General features: G+C 43.0%; 1 non-coding gene and 1 pseudogene across 1 annotated transcript; one reads left to right on the top strand and one right to left on the bottom strand.

The window, feature by feature from the left end:
• The first annotated feature begins 5,596 nt into the window (after positions 1 to 5,596).
• LOC131019261 (small nucleolar RNA R71) lies at positions 5,597 to 5,703 on the top strand. Its single transcript, XR_009100181.1, has one exon. It is a non-coding gene; the product is annotated as a small nucleolar RNA R71 (small nucleolar RNA).
• A 6,623-nt stretch (positions 5,704 to 12,326) lies between these two features.
• On the bottom strand, positions 12,327 to 13,806 carry LOC131017281 (uncharacterized acetyltransferase At3g50280-like; annotated as a pseudogene).
• Between the last annotated feature and the right edge of the window lie 4,967 nt (positions 13,807 to 18,773).

The raw sequence follows: 18,773 nt of genomic DNA, 5'->3' as shown, positions 1-18,773 counted from the left end.
AGGATCGGGCACTTTTCAGAGGGTTGCCTCCCAGAGTACTTCCTCTTCAGACAGAGGCACAACCCCGCCAACAACGCACTGTGAACGAGGTCAATTGTTTCACTGAATACACTTCCCTGAATAAACCACAAGAAGAAATCTTCCATTTGATTAAGAACCAGCCGTTTTTCCGGGCACCGGGCACTTATAGGGTCGGGCAGCCACATCAAGGGCCCAACAACAAGTTATGTGAGTACCATAATGCCTATGGGCATTACACTAGATATTGTGGACATCTTAAGCACCAATTGGAACTCCTAGTACGCTAGGGCAGCTTGGACCAGTTTATCGCCAGAGGGAATGGGGGTTAGGGTCAACAGCCCCAGGGAAATGACCAGAGGCAAGCTCAGGGGAATGATCGGGACCGACGCCCTGAGGAAAACCGCGACCAGCATAGAGGGGCCGTGCAGGGTCGGGCACCTCCCCACCCAGCCAGGAGGGAGGTGCACATGATTTTCGGGGAGAATGTGATACCAACATCCAACCGGGCCAAGAAATAGGTCGTGCGCGCAGTAAGGTCAGGGTACTATCCTAAGCAAGTAATGGAGATTACAGGCGTGGCAGAGGAGCCGGTCATTACTTTCGGGTCAGAAGACCTAAGAATGCTGATGTATCCTCACGACGATGCATTGGTCTACACGGCGGATATAGCAACCTGCATTGTACATCGCATTTTTGTAGACTCCGGGAGTGCAGTGAATATTCTATACTTGGAGTGTCTCCAGAATATGGGGATTGAAGCCAACATCGAGCCCACGAACTCCCCTCTGTTCGGATTTGGGGGAGAAATTGTCATGCCGCTAGGATTTGTGGAGCTACCAGTTACACTCGGCAGAGCCGATGCTTGCAAGAACAGGATGATACGATTCCTGGTAGTAGATATGCCCAAACCGTCCTACAATGTGATACTTGGACGCCCCGCTCTGACGGCATTCAGAGCAGTTATTTCGATGTTCCACCTGAAGATGAAATTCCCCATCGGAGGTGGCAGAGTGGGGGAGATATGGGGTGATAAAAAAATGTCGAAGGAATGCCACGTGCGTATGCTCACACACTCCTCGGGTCAGAAGAGAGACAGGGTGATAGAGGGATCAGACTCCAGGAAGAAAGGGAAGACGGGTGATGTCGCTGCCCTGATAGAAGAACGACGGGAATTGGCAGAGCTATCGAATGCTCGGGAAAGTTTATAGAAATCAGCCTTGATATCCACTAGCGATGTGTGTAACATGATCGAGTTATTCCCAGGAAGGGAGGGTTTTCAGACAAAGATCGGGTCATCTATAAATGAACAGACCAAAGCAGAGCTGATTAGTTTTCTTCAGAGGCATGCGAATATGTTTGTCTTCAGCACAGCTGACTTAAAGAGCATTGACAGAGGACTGGCGGAACATCGCCTCAATGTAGATCCCAATGTAAAACCGGTGAAACAGAGAACGAGACACTTTGGGGCTGAGAAAGACGCTGCACTCAGGGAACATGTCTAGGGATTACTGGACGCTGGTCACATTGACGAAGTATAATACCCGGAATGGATCTCAAATGCTGTTATGGTGGCTAAGAAAACAAACACCTGGCGCATGTATGTGGATTACAGAGATTTGAATGCCGCTTGCCCAAAGGATTACTATCCTCTGCCGAGGATTGATCAGCTCGTGGATTCCACTTCGGGCTGTGCACTGCTATCTATGATGGACGCTTACCAGGGATACTACCAAGTTAAAATGCACAAGGATGATATTGCAAAAATGGCTTTCGCCGTCTGTTGCGGGGTATTCGGTTGGAAAAGCATGTCGTTCGGTCTCAAAAACGCAGGGGCTACATACCAAAGGATGATGGAAAAAATATTCAGGGAACAACTCTCGAAGAATATATCAGTGTATGTAGATGACATGCTGGTGCGAAGTGTCAGAGCGGAGGATCATGTCTCAGACTTAGAGGAAATCTTCACAATAATTAGAAACCATAGACTCATGCTTAACCCAGCGAAGTGCACCTTCGGGGTTACTACAGGAAAATTCTTGGGGTACAAGGTCACCCCTGCGGGAATCGAGGTTAATTCTGACAAGGTCAAAGCCATCATGGATATGACGCTACCCAGAGGGATCAAGGAGGTACAGACTTTGAATGGGCGTATCACTGCCTTGAGCAGGTTTATCTCACGATCGACAGAGCGAGGCTTGCCATTTTTTAAAATTTTGAGTAAGGGGACCAAATTTGAGTGGACCGCGGAATGTTGAACAACCTTTGACGATCTTAAGGCATACTTGGCAGAGCTCCCAACTCTGACCAAACCAATTCCAGGAGAAGACTCCCTCACACTTAGCCTTTTGCTTGTCCTCAAGCAAAATCTATATGAATCCTAGGAAGAGATCGATTTCAACAACGTTTATTTCCATCCAATCATTCACAAAGTCAATTCAAAACTTTACAATCAACATACATCTCTCGGTCATGCAAGTAACTCAAAGTTTAAGAAGCAACAAAAGAGTAATGCATGTAATTCGATCAGACCCAATTCTCCGTTAGAAGTGAATTCCCTAATGTGATCGCCTTTATAATCAATATCACCATTTTTCACACTTTGTGTGCTTGAGATTTTCGACAGTTGAGCCATAATTCATGAAAGAAAACCATTTGGATGTAATCCAAAGTCTTTTCACGTGGTTTCCCATGCTCATAGTTAGACTAGAGGAGCAGAGACTCAGAGCTATCACATTATAGAACAGGCCAGATGTTTCAGAGCTGGCAATTTTGAAGTTGGCGATTCGTCCAACATTTTTTTCACATTTCACAGATAAGATACGATCGTAGGTAATCACAATGACAACACTCCTTCTAGCATCTACCGGACAAATCACGTTTTACTAACTTACAAAAGTGTTGCAACAAAACTCATAATTCTTTGCACAATCAAGAAACATATATCAAAGGTAAAACAAGAACATCCTCCATTCATTCACAAACCCGAAATTCACATCGAAAACCATCTTCTCTTCCACAGATTCATAAAAATTAGCCAGATTCGAGACCAAAAACTACGCATAGAAAAATCAATTTTGCCCAACTTTTGAAAAATATAAGCACAAAACACCACTCCCCCACACTTAAAGTATGCCATGTCCTCAGGGCATAAAAGAAATATGAAAAGTGTAGAAAACTTCCCTGAATATCGGCATTGCAAAGCTGAAGCATCGTGGGAGGCGGCGAAAGGAGAGGGTTTGCGGTCTGTTTCAGAGGTGAGAGTGACTTCTCTGGCGGCGCAGCGCGGATAAGCATATCGCTGGCAGAGCAGCGCTTAACGGGGCAGCGAATTGAGTGACTTTGCTGGTCAGGACAGAGGAGAGGGTGGCTTCTCTGGATAGAGCAGCGAAGTGAGCGGCTTTGCTGAAACACGAAAACCTCCAGAAACCTGACAGAGAAACAAAAGCCCCAAACAAAAAGAAACAAAACAAAACACAACGAAACTAAAAGGAAGGAAAACAAAACAAAGAAAAATAGTTGGGTTACCTCCCAACAAGTGCTTAATTTAACGTCTAGAGCTCGACGATACCTCAAAAACTCATGGAGGTCGGAAACAACATTCTAACCATCGGAAGGCTTTTCTACTCTTGGGTGCCCTCTCCACCAAAACACTTCTCTTGGCTCGAACATCCTCCACCAGCATTGCCCCCTTCTCATTCTTATTCCGAAAAATTCGGAATTTCACTTTCTTCTTCTTGGGGGTATGGGTTTTCAAAGACCCCCCATCATGCTCCAAAAACAAACACATCTCAAAAGTCATAACTTCTTTTGGTTTTGGAATTTTTTCCTTGGCTTCATACTTGGGCAGCTCATTTTTCGCAACCTCTTCATCCTCCGAATTTGCTAGAAAACTGTCAGCCAAATTAATCACTTCGTTCTGGGGAACTTCCTTTGGTGGAGGTTTCTTGAAGATCACCGTTTCCCCATAGGCTCCCAATATCATCGTCCCCATTTGCATATCTAGCTTTGCTCCACATGTGGCAAGGAAAGGTCTCCCTAACAGCAAAGGCATCTTTAGATCCTCCGGAATATCCAACACTACAAAGTCGACTGGGAAGAAAAAATCACTCACCTTCACAAGCACATCTTCCGCAACTCCTAGAGGTTTAGAGCAAGACTTATCAATCAGTTGAATTGTCTTGTCGGTTAGCTTCAAATCCCCCAGCTGCAACTTCCTATATACTTTAAGAGGCATGACATTTATGCTTGCTCCGGTGTCACACAACACTTTCTCAAACAATGACTTCCCAATCTTCACAGGAATATTGAAACTGCCCGGATCTTCTCTCTTTGGAGGCAGCTGATACTCCTTCACTGCGAGCACCTCCTCAATTTCATTGAATGCACGCTTCTTTTCCATCACAGCCTTCACAATTTGCACCTCATTTGGCTTGTTTCTCAAGATCTCCACGGAAGGAATATTCACAGCCAACTTCTTAAATGTCTCCAAAAAATTGGAGCTTTGCTCATCTAATCTTGGTTTTGCCAGGTGATTCGGGAAAGGCGCCACAGGCTTGTACTCTGGTCTGGGAAATGTGGGATTAGGGATGGGCTCCTTAACTGCAGAAGAACTCGACACCTTAGAAATTGGTGGCGAATCGCATACAATCGTCTCCAAATCATCCTCCTCAAAAATCTCGACACCTTTTTCCTTGCCATTCCGCTGCTCTGGAGGATTCCTCTACTCTGAGTGATTTCGCTGTTCTGGAACCCGCTTCTCTGGAACCCTCTGCTCTGGATCCCGCTGCTCTTGATTCCTCTGCTCTGGATCCTCAACTAGATTATCAACCACCCGGATGGAATGACATTGTTGATTTTGCTGAGGCTGCTGATGTTGGCTCTTCGGATTGAACTGAGTGTTGCTAGGAAGTTGGCCTGGCTTGTTCTGCGCAGCTGCTTGGTTGGCCATCTGACCAACTTGAGTCTCCAACATCTGCACCTGCTTAGACAATGCTGAAAAATTTTGCTCCATGTTGGAAATTTTGGTCCCCATGTTTGCCGAGTTTGCCTCCATCCCGGTCACCTTCACCAACACTTACTTCATCATCTCCTCTAGTGAATCCTTCTTCGGCTCATTGATGACTCCTCCACTAGACACAGAAAACCCAGGTGGAGGCTGCACAACATTGTTGGGATTTGAATAGGAAAAATTTGGATGATTCCTATTATTGGGATGATACGGTGGATTTCCACCCTGATGTCCCTGATAGTTTGGTCTATTGAATTGGTACTGCTGCTGGATAAAATCTGCTGAGGAATTTTAGCTAGCAATGCTTTTCTCTCCAACTCATACTGCTTTTGAAGAGCTTCATATTTCTCTTTAAAATTATCTCTCTCCTCATTCACAGCTGCAATTCTTCTCGTGGAATTTCTGTCATTCGGCCATTGATAACTGTTGGAGGCCATCTCTTCTATCACACGATATGCCTCCTTTGTATTTCTATGGAGAAGACATCCACCTGCAGTGGCATCCACCATACTTTTTGTCAGACCAGTCAAACCATTATAAAAGTGAATGATTTGCTGATCCTCTGTGAAACCATGTTGCGGGCAGTTCCTGAGCAGCTCGCGAAATCTTTCCCAGGCATCATGAATGGTCTCATCTCCTAGCTGGGAAAAATGAGAAATCTCTGCAATGATTTTCTGAGCTTTAGAGGCAGGAAAGTATTTTGCTAAGAAAGCTTTACACAAATCCTCCCATCCAGTAATAGCACCTCTGTCCAGACTCTTGAACCACTCCTTCGCTCTGTCCCTGAGGGAGAATCCAAACATCTTCATTCTGATGGCATCAGGTGGCACTCCATTCTGCTTAATAGTGTCGCAGATATCTAGGAACTGGGTAATGTGAGCATGCGGATTTTCAGAAGCCGCTCCACTAAACTGCTCAGCTTGCACCATGTTTATCAATCCCGGCTTCAGCTCGAATGTGTTGGCTTGCACAGTTGGTCCCCATTTGCCTCCTTGAAATTGATCAACTCGAGGCTGATACATGTGATTCAGTGGTGGCTCTGGTGGAGGAGCCCGGTTGCGCTCTCTTTCTTCATCTAGTTGCCTCTGAAGGTTTGTCACGACTTGCACAAGAGTTGGAAGGTCCATGTTATTCTCTTCCATTGCTAGCTTTTTCTTTTCGCGGTTGTCTCTTTTGTATTGCTTTTCGATTTCCAAGTTCAAAGGCACTAGATGTTCCTTTCCTTTGGATCTCGTGATCATACACGCCTGAGACAACAAACAAAAACAGAAATTTTAAAAACTAAAAATAAAATAAAATTAAAACTTATAACGCCTGAAATAATGCTTAAGTCTAATCAGAAATATTAAAGTAAATTCTAAACAGTCCCCGGCAACGGCGCCAAAAAGTTGATCACTAATTTCTTAGCAACAAATATCGCAACTAACACGATGCAATTGTAGCAAATAATCAGTAACCGAGTATCGTATCCACAGGGACTATTATAACGAATCACTCTAAGTAATCCTAATTAAACTCTAGTAATATTCAGACAAACGAAAGAATGAAGGTTTAATTAACTTAAACTAAAACGCAAATAGCAATAATTAAAAGATCGTAGGAAAAATCAAATATGAAAGACAACTGATCCTAGGGTAGTAAATTCATTAATTAAATCTACGCAATAAATCTATTAATCCTATGTACCAGTTTAATCCAGTTATGATGAGAGATCACTTAAGTAATCAATTACTCTCGCTAGAGCAGCAACGATCGTAGGTTAGTAAATTCTCTATCTCCGTTAGGTCTCAAGAAAATATACTAACTCCCAATAGCTCCTAAGAATAGCTCCCTATGATCCACCTATCTCCGCTAGGTCTCAAGGTTAAAATCATATCATACATTCATGAATCCACTAAACAGTTATCTCCGCTAGGTCTCAAACCGAATAGCTAAACATGCAAACTATTGGCCAAATAATTCACAAGAAATTAAGCACCAGGAATTATGAATCATAAACTGGAAGGCACAAAGGTATTAACAAATAAATCACATAAATTCAATCAACTATTTACAAACCCTAGAATCAGCTAAAGAAAATTAGCTAGACATAGCAAAATAAAACATAAACACAATTAAAAATAAAGCAATTGTAAAAACTGAATTGTATAAAAACTGAATAAAAACTGAAGTAGCGACTTGAATCTTCAATCTTGATCCAAGCCTTGAAAACTAGAAAGCAATAAAATTCTAAAGCTAAAAACTAAAGTATGAATGCTAAGGTTTTCGGGTATCTGCCGTCTGATGATGTCGTCCTTGAAAGGCCAAAAGAGGACCTATTTATAAGCTTCAAACTTCCTTCGGATCACCATGGAAAGTTGCCATGCAAAGTAGGATTCTAATGGAAATAGAATTCCAAAGGTAATAGAATCGTGTGAAATAAGGCAACTCTCCAGCTGGACGCTCGCTCCGTAAAATCTCCTACTCTTGCCGAATTCGCGACTCTCGCCAGAGGAACGGATGTCTCTCGAGAAACGGGTCGCGCCCGAGAAATGACGAATTCTCTGCTATCGCCAGAGGATTGGTATCGCCAGAGGAAAGAGTGATATCTCTGGTACTTCATCAGCGGAATGGGTCGCCAGCGGAACGGGTGATCTCTCTGGCCTCTGAGCGCTGAACTTTACTTCTCTGATGCTGGCACTTCTCTGCAGAGGAATAGGTGATTCCTCTGCTCTGGCTTCTCGATTCCGCTGCACTGAAGGTTCGATTCCTCTGACTTCGGTTTCTCTGGTCAGCGGGGGAAGCGACTCATCTGGCATTGATATCTCTGGCAGCGGGGACTCGATCCCTCTGCAATGACTTCTCTGATCTTCGGTTCTTCTGGCACTTCTCTGTTCTTGACGATTTCTCTGATCTGGGTTGTGACTTCGCTGGATATGACTTCTCTGACTTCGCCAGAGAAATGGTCTCGCCTCTGGCATTGATATCTCTGGCCTCGCGACTCCTCTGGCTAGAGACTCCTCTGGCGAGTTGATTTCTCTGATGCCAGAGGAACGGTGTTTGTTTCTGCTCTGGAGATGTCGGCTCCGCTTCTCTGATATTCCGCGGATTTCTCTGGACTGGCTTTTGATTCCTCTGCTCTGGCATTCCACAACACTTAGAAAACGCCTAATTAATCCAAAATTCTCCAAAATTGCATTCTTTCATCTGGTAAGCCTAAATCTCCTGCAAAGCATAGAATACACCATAAAACGCACTAAATTCCAGAAGATTATCCTAAAACACGCACAAACAAACCCCTAAAAATAGTGTAAATTAAGCATAAATCAAGTGTTATACTTATACATAGCAGTGGGGGAAGAATCAATCAGCTCCGTCCTCATTACAGAGGAGGAGAGTCATCAGAAGCCAATCTACTTCGTCAGTCGGGTGATTCAAGGGCCCGAACTAAACTACTCAGAAATTGAAAGGGCTGCTCTGGCGGTCATGGTCACAGCTCAGTGATTGAGACCTTACTTCTTATCCCATCACGTGGTGGTTCGAACCGCACTACCATTCAAACAGGTGCTGGGGAGGCCGAATCTCTCAGGGCGCATGGTGAAATGGGCCGTGGAGCTAGGGGAATATGACGTGGATTACGAGCCCAGGGTAGCCATCAAGGCCCAAGCTCTTGCAGACTTTATTCAAGAAACTACTCGTCATCCTGTGCAAGAATTTTGGATAGCCTTCGTGGACGGATCAGTTACGAAAGAGGGATGTGGGATCGGGGTGTATATCGTCGCTCCAAGTTCAGAGGTGTATCAGTTTGCTATAAAGTTTACTTGTAAGATGTCCAACAATGAGGCCAAATACGAGGCTGTGGTCAGAGCAGCGCATATTTTGTCAGAGCTGCAGGCCGAATGTGTCATCATTAGAACTGATTCACAACTGGTGGCTCACCAATTTTCGGGGGGATATCATATTAAAGAAGATCGGATGCGGGCGTATCATAACAAGATCAACGAAATGAAGAAAAAATTCATGGAATTTAGAATAGAACAGATCCCCCGGGAGGAGAACACCAAAGCGGACTTATTGGCACGAGTTGCCAGTGCAGTTGAACAGACGTGGAGTGATGAGATTACGCTGCTCTGCGATACCAAAGAAATGGGGACTTCCCAGTTCGTGGTAGAAATCTGCGATGATTGGCGGGCTCCAATTATACATTTTCTTAAGACAGGAGAATGACTGAACAAAGAATCCAATCAGAGGGCTCGATACAAGAATTATTGTTTGATCAACGATCAACTCTACAAGCGTTCCTTCACACATCCTTTACTAAAATGTTTATCTCCAGAGTAGGCTAACTTTGCTCTGACCGAAATTCATGCAGGTTGCTGTGGTGGGCACACAGGATTCAGGGATCTTATATGAAAAACCATCTGGGCAGGGTTCTACTGGCCAACCATCACTAAGGATGCCAGAGAATTCGTTCGTAAATGCGAAGCTTGTCAGAGGCATGCCAGAAAGATCAATGTTCCAGGGGAGACTACGGGAATAATGTATGCCGCTTGCCCATTTGATAAATGGGGTATAGACATCGTTGGGAAATTGCCCACGACACCAGGGGGCAAATGCTTTCTCATTGTTGCAGTGGATTACTTCTCCAAATGGGTAGAAGCCGAGGTCGTGTCAAAGATCGATGAAGTAACGGTGGAGCGGTTCATTTGGCGTAACATATGTTGTCGATACGGAGTCCCCAGAATCATTGTATCGGACAATGAAACCTAATTCACAGGGCAGAGGATTGCAGATTTCTGTGAGCGCATGGATATAACACAACGCTTCGTTTCAGTAGCCCATCCACAAGCAAATGGGCAGGTGGGGTTGGCAAATAGAACGATTTGTGAAGGAATCAAAAAGCGGCTAAATCATAGCAGAGGGAAATGGGTTGAGGAGCTAGATACCGTGCTTTGGGCCTATCGCACCAGCCCAAAAACAGCAACCGGAGAGGCACCGTTTACTCTGATGTATGGATCCAACGCGGTGGTGCCAGCAGAGGCTAGACTGGAGTCATACCGAATAACAACATACAACACAAAGCAGAATGCAGAACTCCGCAGAGCAGAGCTAGAAAGTTGTAATGGTGGAAGGACAAGACGAAATAGTTTCTATTTGTGTTCTACCACAGTACTGGAAATTTGAAGTCACACATAAATGCAAAATACTAGTCCTAAGATTGGCTTTTTGAGTCGAAAATATAAAATCCAATTGCAGAAAAATCCTAGAACAGAAATTCACAAGTAGCTATATAAAATCATAGCATAAAATTGAAACCCTAGACTATCACAAACATAAATTTTCAGGAAGCAACAAAATTAGGATTTTAAATCATCAATACCTAGAACAGAGCAAAAAACATCAGAGCATCAAACGGCGGAGCAATGACTGCAGCGTCGTCCACCACAGCACCCTCTCCACCCTAGAAGACTTCCTCCTCTCCAACGGCTTCACAGTCCCCCCGCAGCTCAATCCCCTCGAATACGCCATGGAAATACTAAACCAACTCCAATCTCCACCTCCACCTCCACCTCCACCTCTTCCGCCGCCGCCGATTGAAATCAGAATCGGCGATACGATGAGATCTAGATGCAGAAGCTCTCGAATCCATGAGATCACACTCTTATACTTGCAATTCTGGAAAATAATTTATAGAACGAAGCAATTACTGGTAACCAACACGCTGCAAGCATTAGGAGTGGGAATCATTCTGGGCACAATCTACATAAACATTGGATTAGACAAATCAGGGATGGAGAAGAGATTAGGGCTCTTTGCTTTCACCCTGACATTCCTCCTCTCCTCGACGGCGGAGACGCTCCCGATCTTCATCAACGAGCGCCCCATCCTCCTTCGAGAAACTTCGAGCGGCGTGTACCGCCTCACCTCTCACCTAATTGCTAGGGTTTGAGCGCGGCGGGTTCGATTATTCAGAGCGGCGGGCAGTAGGAGATGAAAGAATCTAGCCACATAGGCAGCGAGACGACAGCTGGGCGGCGAGAACGGACTGGCTAGGGTTGAGCGCGGGGGTTCAAAATTTCTGACGGGAGAGAGCAGTGTGGGAGGGAAGAATGAATTAGGATGGGAGTGCTTAAGAAATTTAATTAAGTGTCACTCAAAAAAAATTGAGGATTTTTTTTATGACGATTTTTTGCAATTTCTTGACGTTTTAAAACTTGTGTCAAGAATAATATAATTAATGACGATTTTTATAGTAACATACATGACAGTTAACTTATGTGTCATGTATAGCATTTAAAAGAACGCACATATATGACACTTAATAATAAATGTCATGTATACTATGAATAAACGACGCTCATATATGACGTTTTTTTTAAAAGTGTCATCAGACAGTCATGTATTCGATACATGACACAGCATACATGACGGTTTTGTTTTAAAACGTCATATAAATGAAAATGGCGCTCATACATGACGTTTTTTCATAAAAAGCGTCATGTATGCAGTGTCATGTATACTCAATTTTGTAGTAGTGTCCATTGCATCTAATGTCTCCTCCGGCAAGCAAACTTCTACATCGAAACCGCCTGCCTCCGCCGCCGGCAAAACTATCACCAACCCCTCCATTTTTTGCATCTTCCCACTCCTCACACCAATCGGCTTCCCCCACCCAAAATCGCACCCGTACACGTCGTGTCGCGGAGACTATAAATATAAAATACTATAAATATAATATTTATTATATTTAATTTTTCAATATCAGGGTTACTTGTTGAAGTTGAATATAAAATCGAAATTCATCATATCAACGTGAAAATGACGTAAACGGTTGTTAGTCCATATTTTTACACCAACTTTTCTTAATAGTATGTGTGTATGGATTTATACATCATAGTTGTTGGATTTCAGTTCGATATGTTAAATTTAAAACAGTTAAAAAAAGACCGATTCTAAATTAATACTTTTCAAAATTTGAAACAATTTGACTCATCCTCCAAAGATGCAATCCAGATCCTTCATCTTTAATTTGTGTAATATTTATATGGGAAAATTGTACGTAAATACATAAACTTTGCTTTAAATTTATTTTTGACGCGAAATTAGAATTTTGAGCAAAGTTTGTGTATATACATTCAATTTTTCCTAGAGGCACTCTCTCGTGCAAGCGATTGCACCGTGCAACTAGTTTCTGAATGACACTACTTTAACATACAAATGACACAAGTATCATTTGTATGTTGAAGTAGTGTTATTCGAAAATGTTCAAGTGTCATTTCCTAAATGTAGTAGTATCATTCTGGAAACCAGTTGCACATGAGTTTTTGTGTTTTTTGTATTCTTTGATGAATGACATGTAACAAAAGTAATAGTTACATGTCACAGTTGCATTAGAAGATCTAAATTGATCTGTTCCACCTTACTGATGGAGCACATATAAGAACTTGTCCATTCCGTGCAATGTCTCCTCCTTCAAGCAAACTTCAAGGTCGATACCGCCGCCTTCCGCCGCCGGCAACACCACCACCAACCCATCAAATCTCCTATCCTTCGTAGTCCTCACAGCGATCGGTTTCCCCCATCCAAAATCACAGCCGTAGACATCGTACCGGTGAGAACCTGAGATGATAAGACGGGGCCCACTCACCGCGCTCACTCCCACCCCCCCAAATACCACCTTCTTCCTCGCGTCGCGTTCGAGCGCCTCGTCAGTTTTCTTAGAAATCACCTCATTGATCCTAAGCGCGGCCGCGCCCAATCCTTTCTGCAATAGCTCGCCCTCGCTGATCGCCAACGCAGCGGCACCAAGCGCGTTCCCAAAATATCCATCCGGCAAAGACGACATCTTCACTCTTGTGCCAATGGCGATTACCAAAAGGCCAGTGATTGGATCGTTGTTAGTTGCTTGAGAGCGCACCGTGCACCGCCATAGATGCGCCATGAGTGCTTGCAGAGTAGATATTTTGTCAGTGCCGACTTCGGAATTGGCTTCAGCCTTCAATTCACCTAATTTTTCTTTACTGAAGTGGAATATGCGGCACCAATTGAGATGGAGCCATGATTAGGTTTCTCTCTAATGTAGGGATGTGGACGAGTCTGTTATCAACGGCGGCGGCGGCGGCATTGCAGCGGTCGAAAATTGGGGATTTCGTAATCGATTCCGAACCGCGGGAGATCTCCGACCAGGAGTTGAAGAAATGCCAGAAGGAAGCGCCGTCCACGATGGAGTGGTTGGCGGCGCAGCCGATGAAGAGGCCGTCGTCGAGCACCGTGACTTGCACCGCCAACAGAGGCTTTGAAATTCCTTCGTAATTATGGAGGCCGATGTTGATCGGGAACAAGGAAGAATCGATTTCCGTGTAGCTCGGCCCGAGGAGGTCAGAGACGGTGACGGAGGCGGCGACTGCGTGAGTGAACTCGGCTCCGGCGTTGTTGCAGTCCACGAAGAAGCTGGCCATGTCGCCGCCGTGCGGGGTGGCGGCGAGGCGGCCGGCGAGGGGAGGGAAAAAGTCGAGAGCGCGGGAGAGGGAGTTTTTCAGGTGTTGGATTAGGTTTTGTTGGGATTGAAAGTGAGAGCTGTGGAAAATGAGGCCTCTTTGAATGGGAGAGTTTTGGAGTAACTGTAAATCGCTTCGATTAAGCTCTAATCTTGAGATTGAAGCAGCAGTTGCAGTGGCGCCAACAATAGATGAAGAAATCAGCTCGATATTTTTTGCCATCTTCAAATTCTAATTTTTGTTTTTGGATGTGAGAGAAAAGAATTTTGGTAGAATACAAATTAAATACAGAAACTTGCATGAGAAGCCAACTATACATGCGAGTCACGCTATTTGTGCAAACTCGTTTTATATATAAACTGTCTATTTCGTGATCGGATCATTAAGAAAAATAACAATAATTTATTTTTCATAATTGTCTTTGGTGTTTGTTTTATTAAAAATGTCAATTTTCTTGGATTTTAAATCTAATATAAAATTCATCAACGTGAAAATGAAGTGAACGGTTCATAGTGGATGGTGTTTCATACCAACATTTTATAATCCAATGTTTGTGTATACTTTATGCATTATTTTGATGGTTAAATTTTCATTGGAAAATATTGAATAAGAAAAAATGAAAAAATAATATTAATTTTTTATTAGATGTTTGCTAGAAACAAAAAGATAAAAAAAAATTGTAAGATGTTTTCATGATTTATAAGTTCAATTTTAATTAAATTTTCTAATATTCTGGACTTTGCAAATATATTTAATTTTGTCACATAATAAATTAATTAAAGTTTATGTATAGAATATTTGATCCTTTTCCAACTATGCAGTTTAGATACTTTATTGTTAATTTGTGTACTGTTTATATTGTATTAGTGGATAAATGACATGTAACAAAACTAATTATTGTAAATTAAGATTTATATAAGAAAAATATCTATACCTATTATAAAAGAGTCTTGTTCTACAAAATTTGATCGGCCTAATATGTCCCTATTTCTTAATCTATTTAAGGAGAATAGTGTAATATCATATTATTTCGACAACTATCAACCGCAAAAAAAAAAAAAAAAAAAAAAAAACAATATCAATCCTCACATTGAATCGCCATTCTCTTCCAGTCAAAATACGACATAACCTTAAACTGGGGATTCGCAACTTGAAATGTCGTATGGAGATCTTCCATGTCCGGTAAGGTGGGTTTCAGAAACGCCCACGCTAATCGCGTTGAACTTTGATTCTATATCCTTGAACTCAACAAAATTGTATTATATCTTCATATCAATACTATCAAATGTTTCGGTCAAAACGTGTACTTTTTGAGAATCAATTCTTTTTCAGGATGTATGCTAGGATATCGCCGATCAACCTGTCTAACCTCTCCATTAGTGATTAAATATGTTTTATCCACCTCAAATTTTAGGACAAAATTATCTATATGTCCATTGAACATTGTTGCTCCAATTTGGACACCCTGCAAAGTTCATAAATGTATACATTCATTTGAAATATATTTGTAAGTTTAAATTATGGTATAAGACTCACCTCGTTGTCCATCGGTATCAAGTTCTTCACCCTTGTACTTAAGTTAATTCCACAAACTATTTCATGTCCAATTCGCAAAACTTTCAATCGTGTTGAGGAGAACCTTTGATTTGTATCTCAAGTTCTTAGTGGTTGAGTTGAATCGATCGACAACATAATTTCTGCAATTAAAAAAATAATGAAATCTTCAAGTAATATGCAAATAACGCTATAAATTTATAATTGTTTAACTTTGTAATGCTTTCTTCTCTTTACATTGCATTTATTTCACAAAGACTTGTTCGATTAAAGAAGAGGACGAGGAACAAGTATATTAAGAACTACTCCCTTCGTCCCAGCTTTTTGTATCCACTTTTAGTTGTATTTACAACTAAAAGTGGATACAAAAAGCTGGGACGGAGGGAGTATATTAAAATACACTATAAAATTATATGACGACTCAATGCATAATTATTTAGTTTAGGTCCGTCAATTTTACCTGGGTGTATTTTTTAAAATTGTGTCATACAAGTAAAATAATACTAATAATTATTATATATATAACTATATGTGATTTTTTTTGTGCTTCAATATTTAATTATTAATATATATATTTACTTTGTGTATCATGATTACTTGAGGTATGTGTATATAAAATCTGTGTAGCTAAGATAGACTATATACACCCATATATATTCATCTAAATTCTAACAACTAAATTAAATTAACGAAGTATATATATATATATATATATATATATATATATAAATATATATATATATATATATATATATTATGAAATTTATAGCCCACTAAATTTATTCCAAAGTCTGCTCAACAATTGTAGTAACCCACTCTTTTATCAGTATTTTGATTACAGTATTGTGTGTTTATTTACCTATCTGCTAGTGATTAAAGTTTTATGTTTCCTATTATGTTTCTGAATTTATGAATCTCTGTGACAAAGTTACTTAGCTATCAGTATGCTTGTTTATTTTACTTCGCGTGTTTAAAACCGCGATGAGAATCTTTGAGTGATGAATTATTATTAATCTGAGTTTTAACCAACTTAGCTAAGTTGTGTTATCTTTCATGATGGAGTCTAGTGCACATGGTTGATCAAGTCGTGAATTAATTCCGACTTTGAGGATAATTAAATCTACGGATTTAATTTATGTCTGAGAATAGCGAACGAATTAAATCTACGGATTTAATTTAGCATTATCGACTTTCGAAAACAGTATTTCTAATACTGAGAAAATCAACCCTGAAGGGTTTTTAATTAGACTTTTCCCTCTCACCCAATCCTACCAACACAATGATTAGAAAGAGAAGGAAAAAGGGAGAGAGAGAAAAGAGGGATAAGGACGGCAGCCATGGCAGCTCCTCCCATTGGGCAGCAGCCGAAAGGCTACCCTCCTTTCCCCACGCAAAGCTGCAACAAGCAGCTCTCCCCTCACTCCACGCCAGCGCCGCCCAACCAGCCAAGTCCACGCCAGCGACGCCCTGCACAGCAGCAGCGCTGCCCAACCAGCCGAGTCCACGCCGGCGCTGCCCTGCACAGCAGCAGCACCCCCCTCTCTTTCCACGCCAGCTGCAGCTCCTCCCATTGGGCAGCAGCCAAAGAGCCGCACTCCACATCCACGCTGCAACAGCAGCAGCAACGTCAGAGCAGCAGCAGCCCCTCCATTGGGCGAGCAACTGAAGAGCCTCCCCTATGCCACGCAATACCAGCCAGAGCTGCCACCCTTAGGCACTCGAGTACACCAGCCGAGCTCCCCTATTTAAACTCCCCTTCAACCCTTCGTGCCACCCTTTCATTCCTTCGGCACTCTTAAAAATCCAGCAGCAAGTTTCAAGAGCTCCATCACTCTCTCGACGCCTTCCACGGAGAAGAGAAGACCAAGATCTTCGCTGCACCTTTAAAGTCTGAACCTCGGCGATCGAAGAAGCGAGGATCCATCGTGCTTGTCCGACTAAAGCGCGCGACAACAGGTAACTCCCGACCTCTAATACTACTCTTTTCAGCATGAAAAACACGAACACTAGGAGCATGATAGGTCACTTTCCGGTAGAACCACGACTTGAAACTTTGATTAAACGACGAGAACTTTAGGCTTTAAACGTAGATGAACTTGAACAAGCACAGCATGATCACATAGGAATAGATTAAGGTCTGTGTATGAATGAGAGTCGAGGCGAGATAAGGATGGAGAATTCTGGTTTTGGAAACTGGAGTCCCCGTCGCTTTTCCCAGACCAGCGAGGACAAGTCCAGAGGGGACGAGTCCAGCGAGGACGAGTAAAGCAAGGACAAGTCCAGAGGGGACGAGTCCAGCAAGGACAAGTCCACTGGGGATGAGTCCAGTGAGGACAAGTCCAGCGGGGACAAGTCCAGTGGGTACGAGGCCAGCGGAACCGAGTCGTCCAGTCCAGAGAAATCGCGTTGCCAGAGGACTCGCTTCGCCAGAGAAATCGCGTTGCCAGAGGACTCGCTTCGCCAGAGAAATCGCGTTGCCAGAGGACTCGCTTCGCCAGAGAAATCGCGTTGCCAGAGGACTCGCCTCGCCAGAGAAATCGCGTTGCCAGAGGACTCGCTTCGCCAGAGAAATCGCGTTGCCAGAGGACTCGCTTCGCCAGAGAAATCGCGTTGCCAGAGGACTCGCTTCGCCAGAGAAATCGCGTTGCCAGAGGACTCGCTTCGCCAGAGAAATCGCGTTGCCAGAGGACTCGCTTCGCCAGAGAAATCGCGTTGCCAGAGGACTTGCTTCGCCAGAGAAATCGCGTTGCCAAAGGACTCGCTTCGCCAGAGAAATCGCGTTGCCAGAAGAGTCGAGGCTCCAGAGGAGTCCAGGCGCCAGAGGAGTCAAGGCGCCAGAGGAATCGCTGGCGCCAGAGCAGAGAAATCGCTGGCGGCCAGAGCAGAGAAATCACGGGCACCAGGGCGGAGAAAAATGCAAGACCAGAGGAATGGTCTCGCCCGAGGGATCACTTCGCCGCCAAGCTATCTCAGCCAGAGCTGACCGAGAAGCCAGGGCTGACCTCCAGAGCCGAGGGCGGAGAAGCGGAACGGACCGCGAGAGAGAGAAGAGAACAACGAGGCAGAGCAGACGCGAGATGGAGAGAAGAACTTAGGGTGTTTGAGCTTCATTTCTTTTCCTTTACTTACGAAGAGAGTTTAGTATTAAATTAGTAATTAAGAACACCCCTAAAGAGAGTAAATCATTAGTAATTACTTGAATTCATGAAACAAAACCTAGTTGGCTTAATTGTTTTAATAACAAGAACTAGTTTCCCTAAGTCTAATGAAGAGGAATATGAGCCATGCATAATTACATTATGCATCCCCTTTTATGTTAAATTCTTCCACGGTCTAAGACCTTGCGTTATTCTTTTCAATTAAGGTTGAACGCAAAGAGTTTAAGGCTTAGACGTGAGTCACATTACCAGGTGAGGCTTTCTTACGTATAAACTAAAACCATATTTTTGCATTGTTACAATTTTTATGCTCAAGATTTTGAAATGATATTGTCAGTGCCTAAATGCTTTATGTTTTGTTGTTAATTACCTATCTGATGCTAATCGAATTCGGATTCTGGATGGGACCGCAAATCCCTTCGGAATTAGTGTACACCCTTGTGATCGTGAGTCATCTAGCGGGTTGGCCGATCACAATGTCCGTAGAGGGAGGCCTACCTCACGGCACGAGTTACTGATATGGTGATTAATGATGTTAAAATGCCTGCCCGGGTT

The sequence above is a fragment of the Salvia miltiorrhiza genome, chromosome 3 (assembly GCF_028751815.1).
Source record: "Salvia miltiorrhiza cultivar Shanhuang (shh) chromosome 3, IMPLAD_Smil_shh, whole genome shotgun sequence".
In the NCBI taxonomy this organism is placed as follows: domain Eukaryota; kingdom Viridiplantae; phylum Streptophyta; class Magnoliopsida; order Lamiales; family Lamiaceae; genus Salvia; species Salvia miltiorrhiza.
This window is presented reverse-complemented; position numbering and strand designations above follow the sequence as displayed.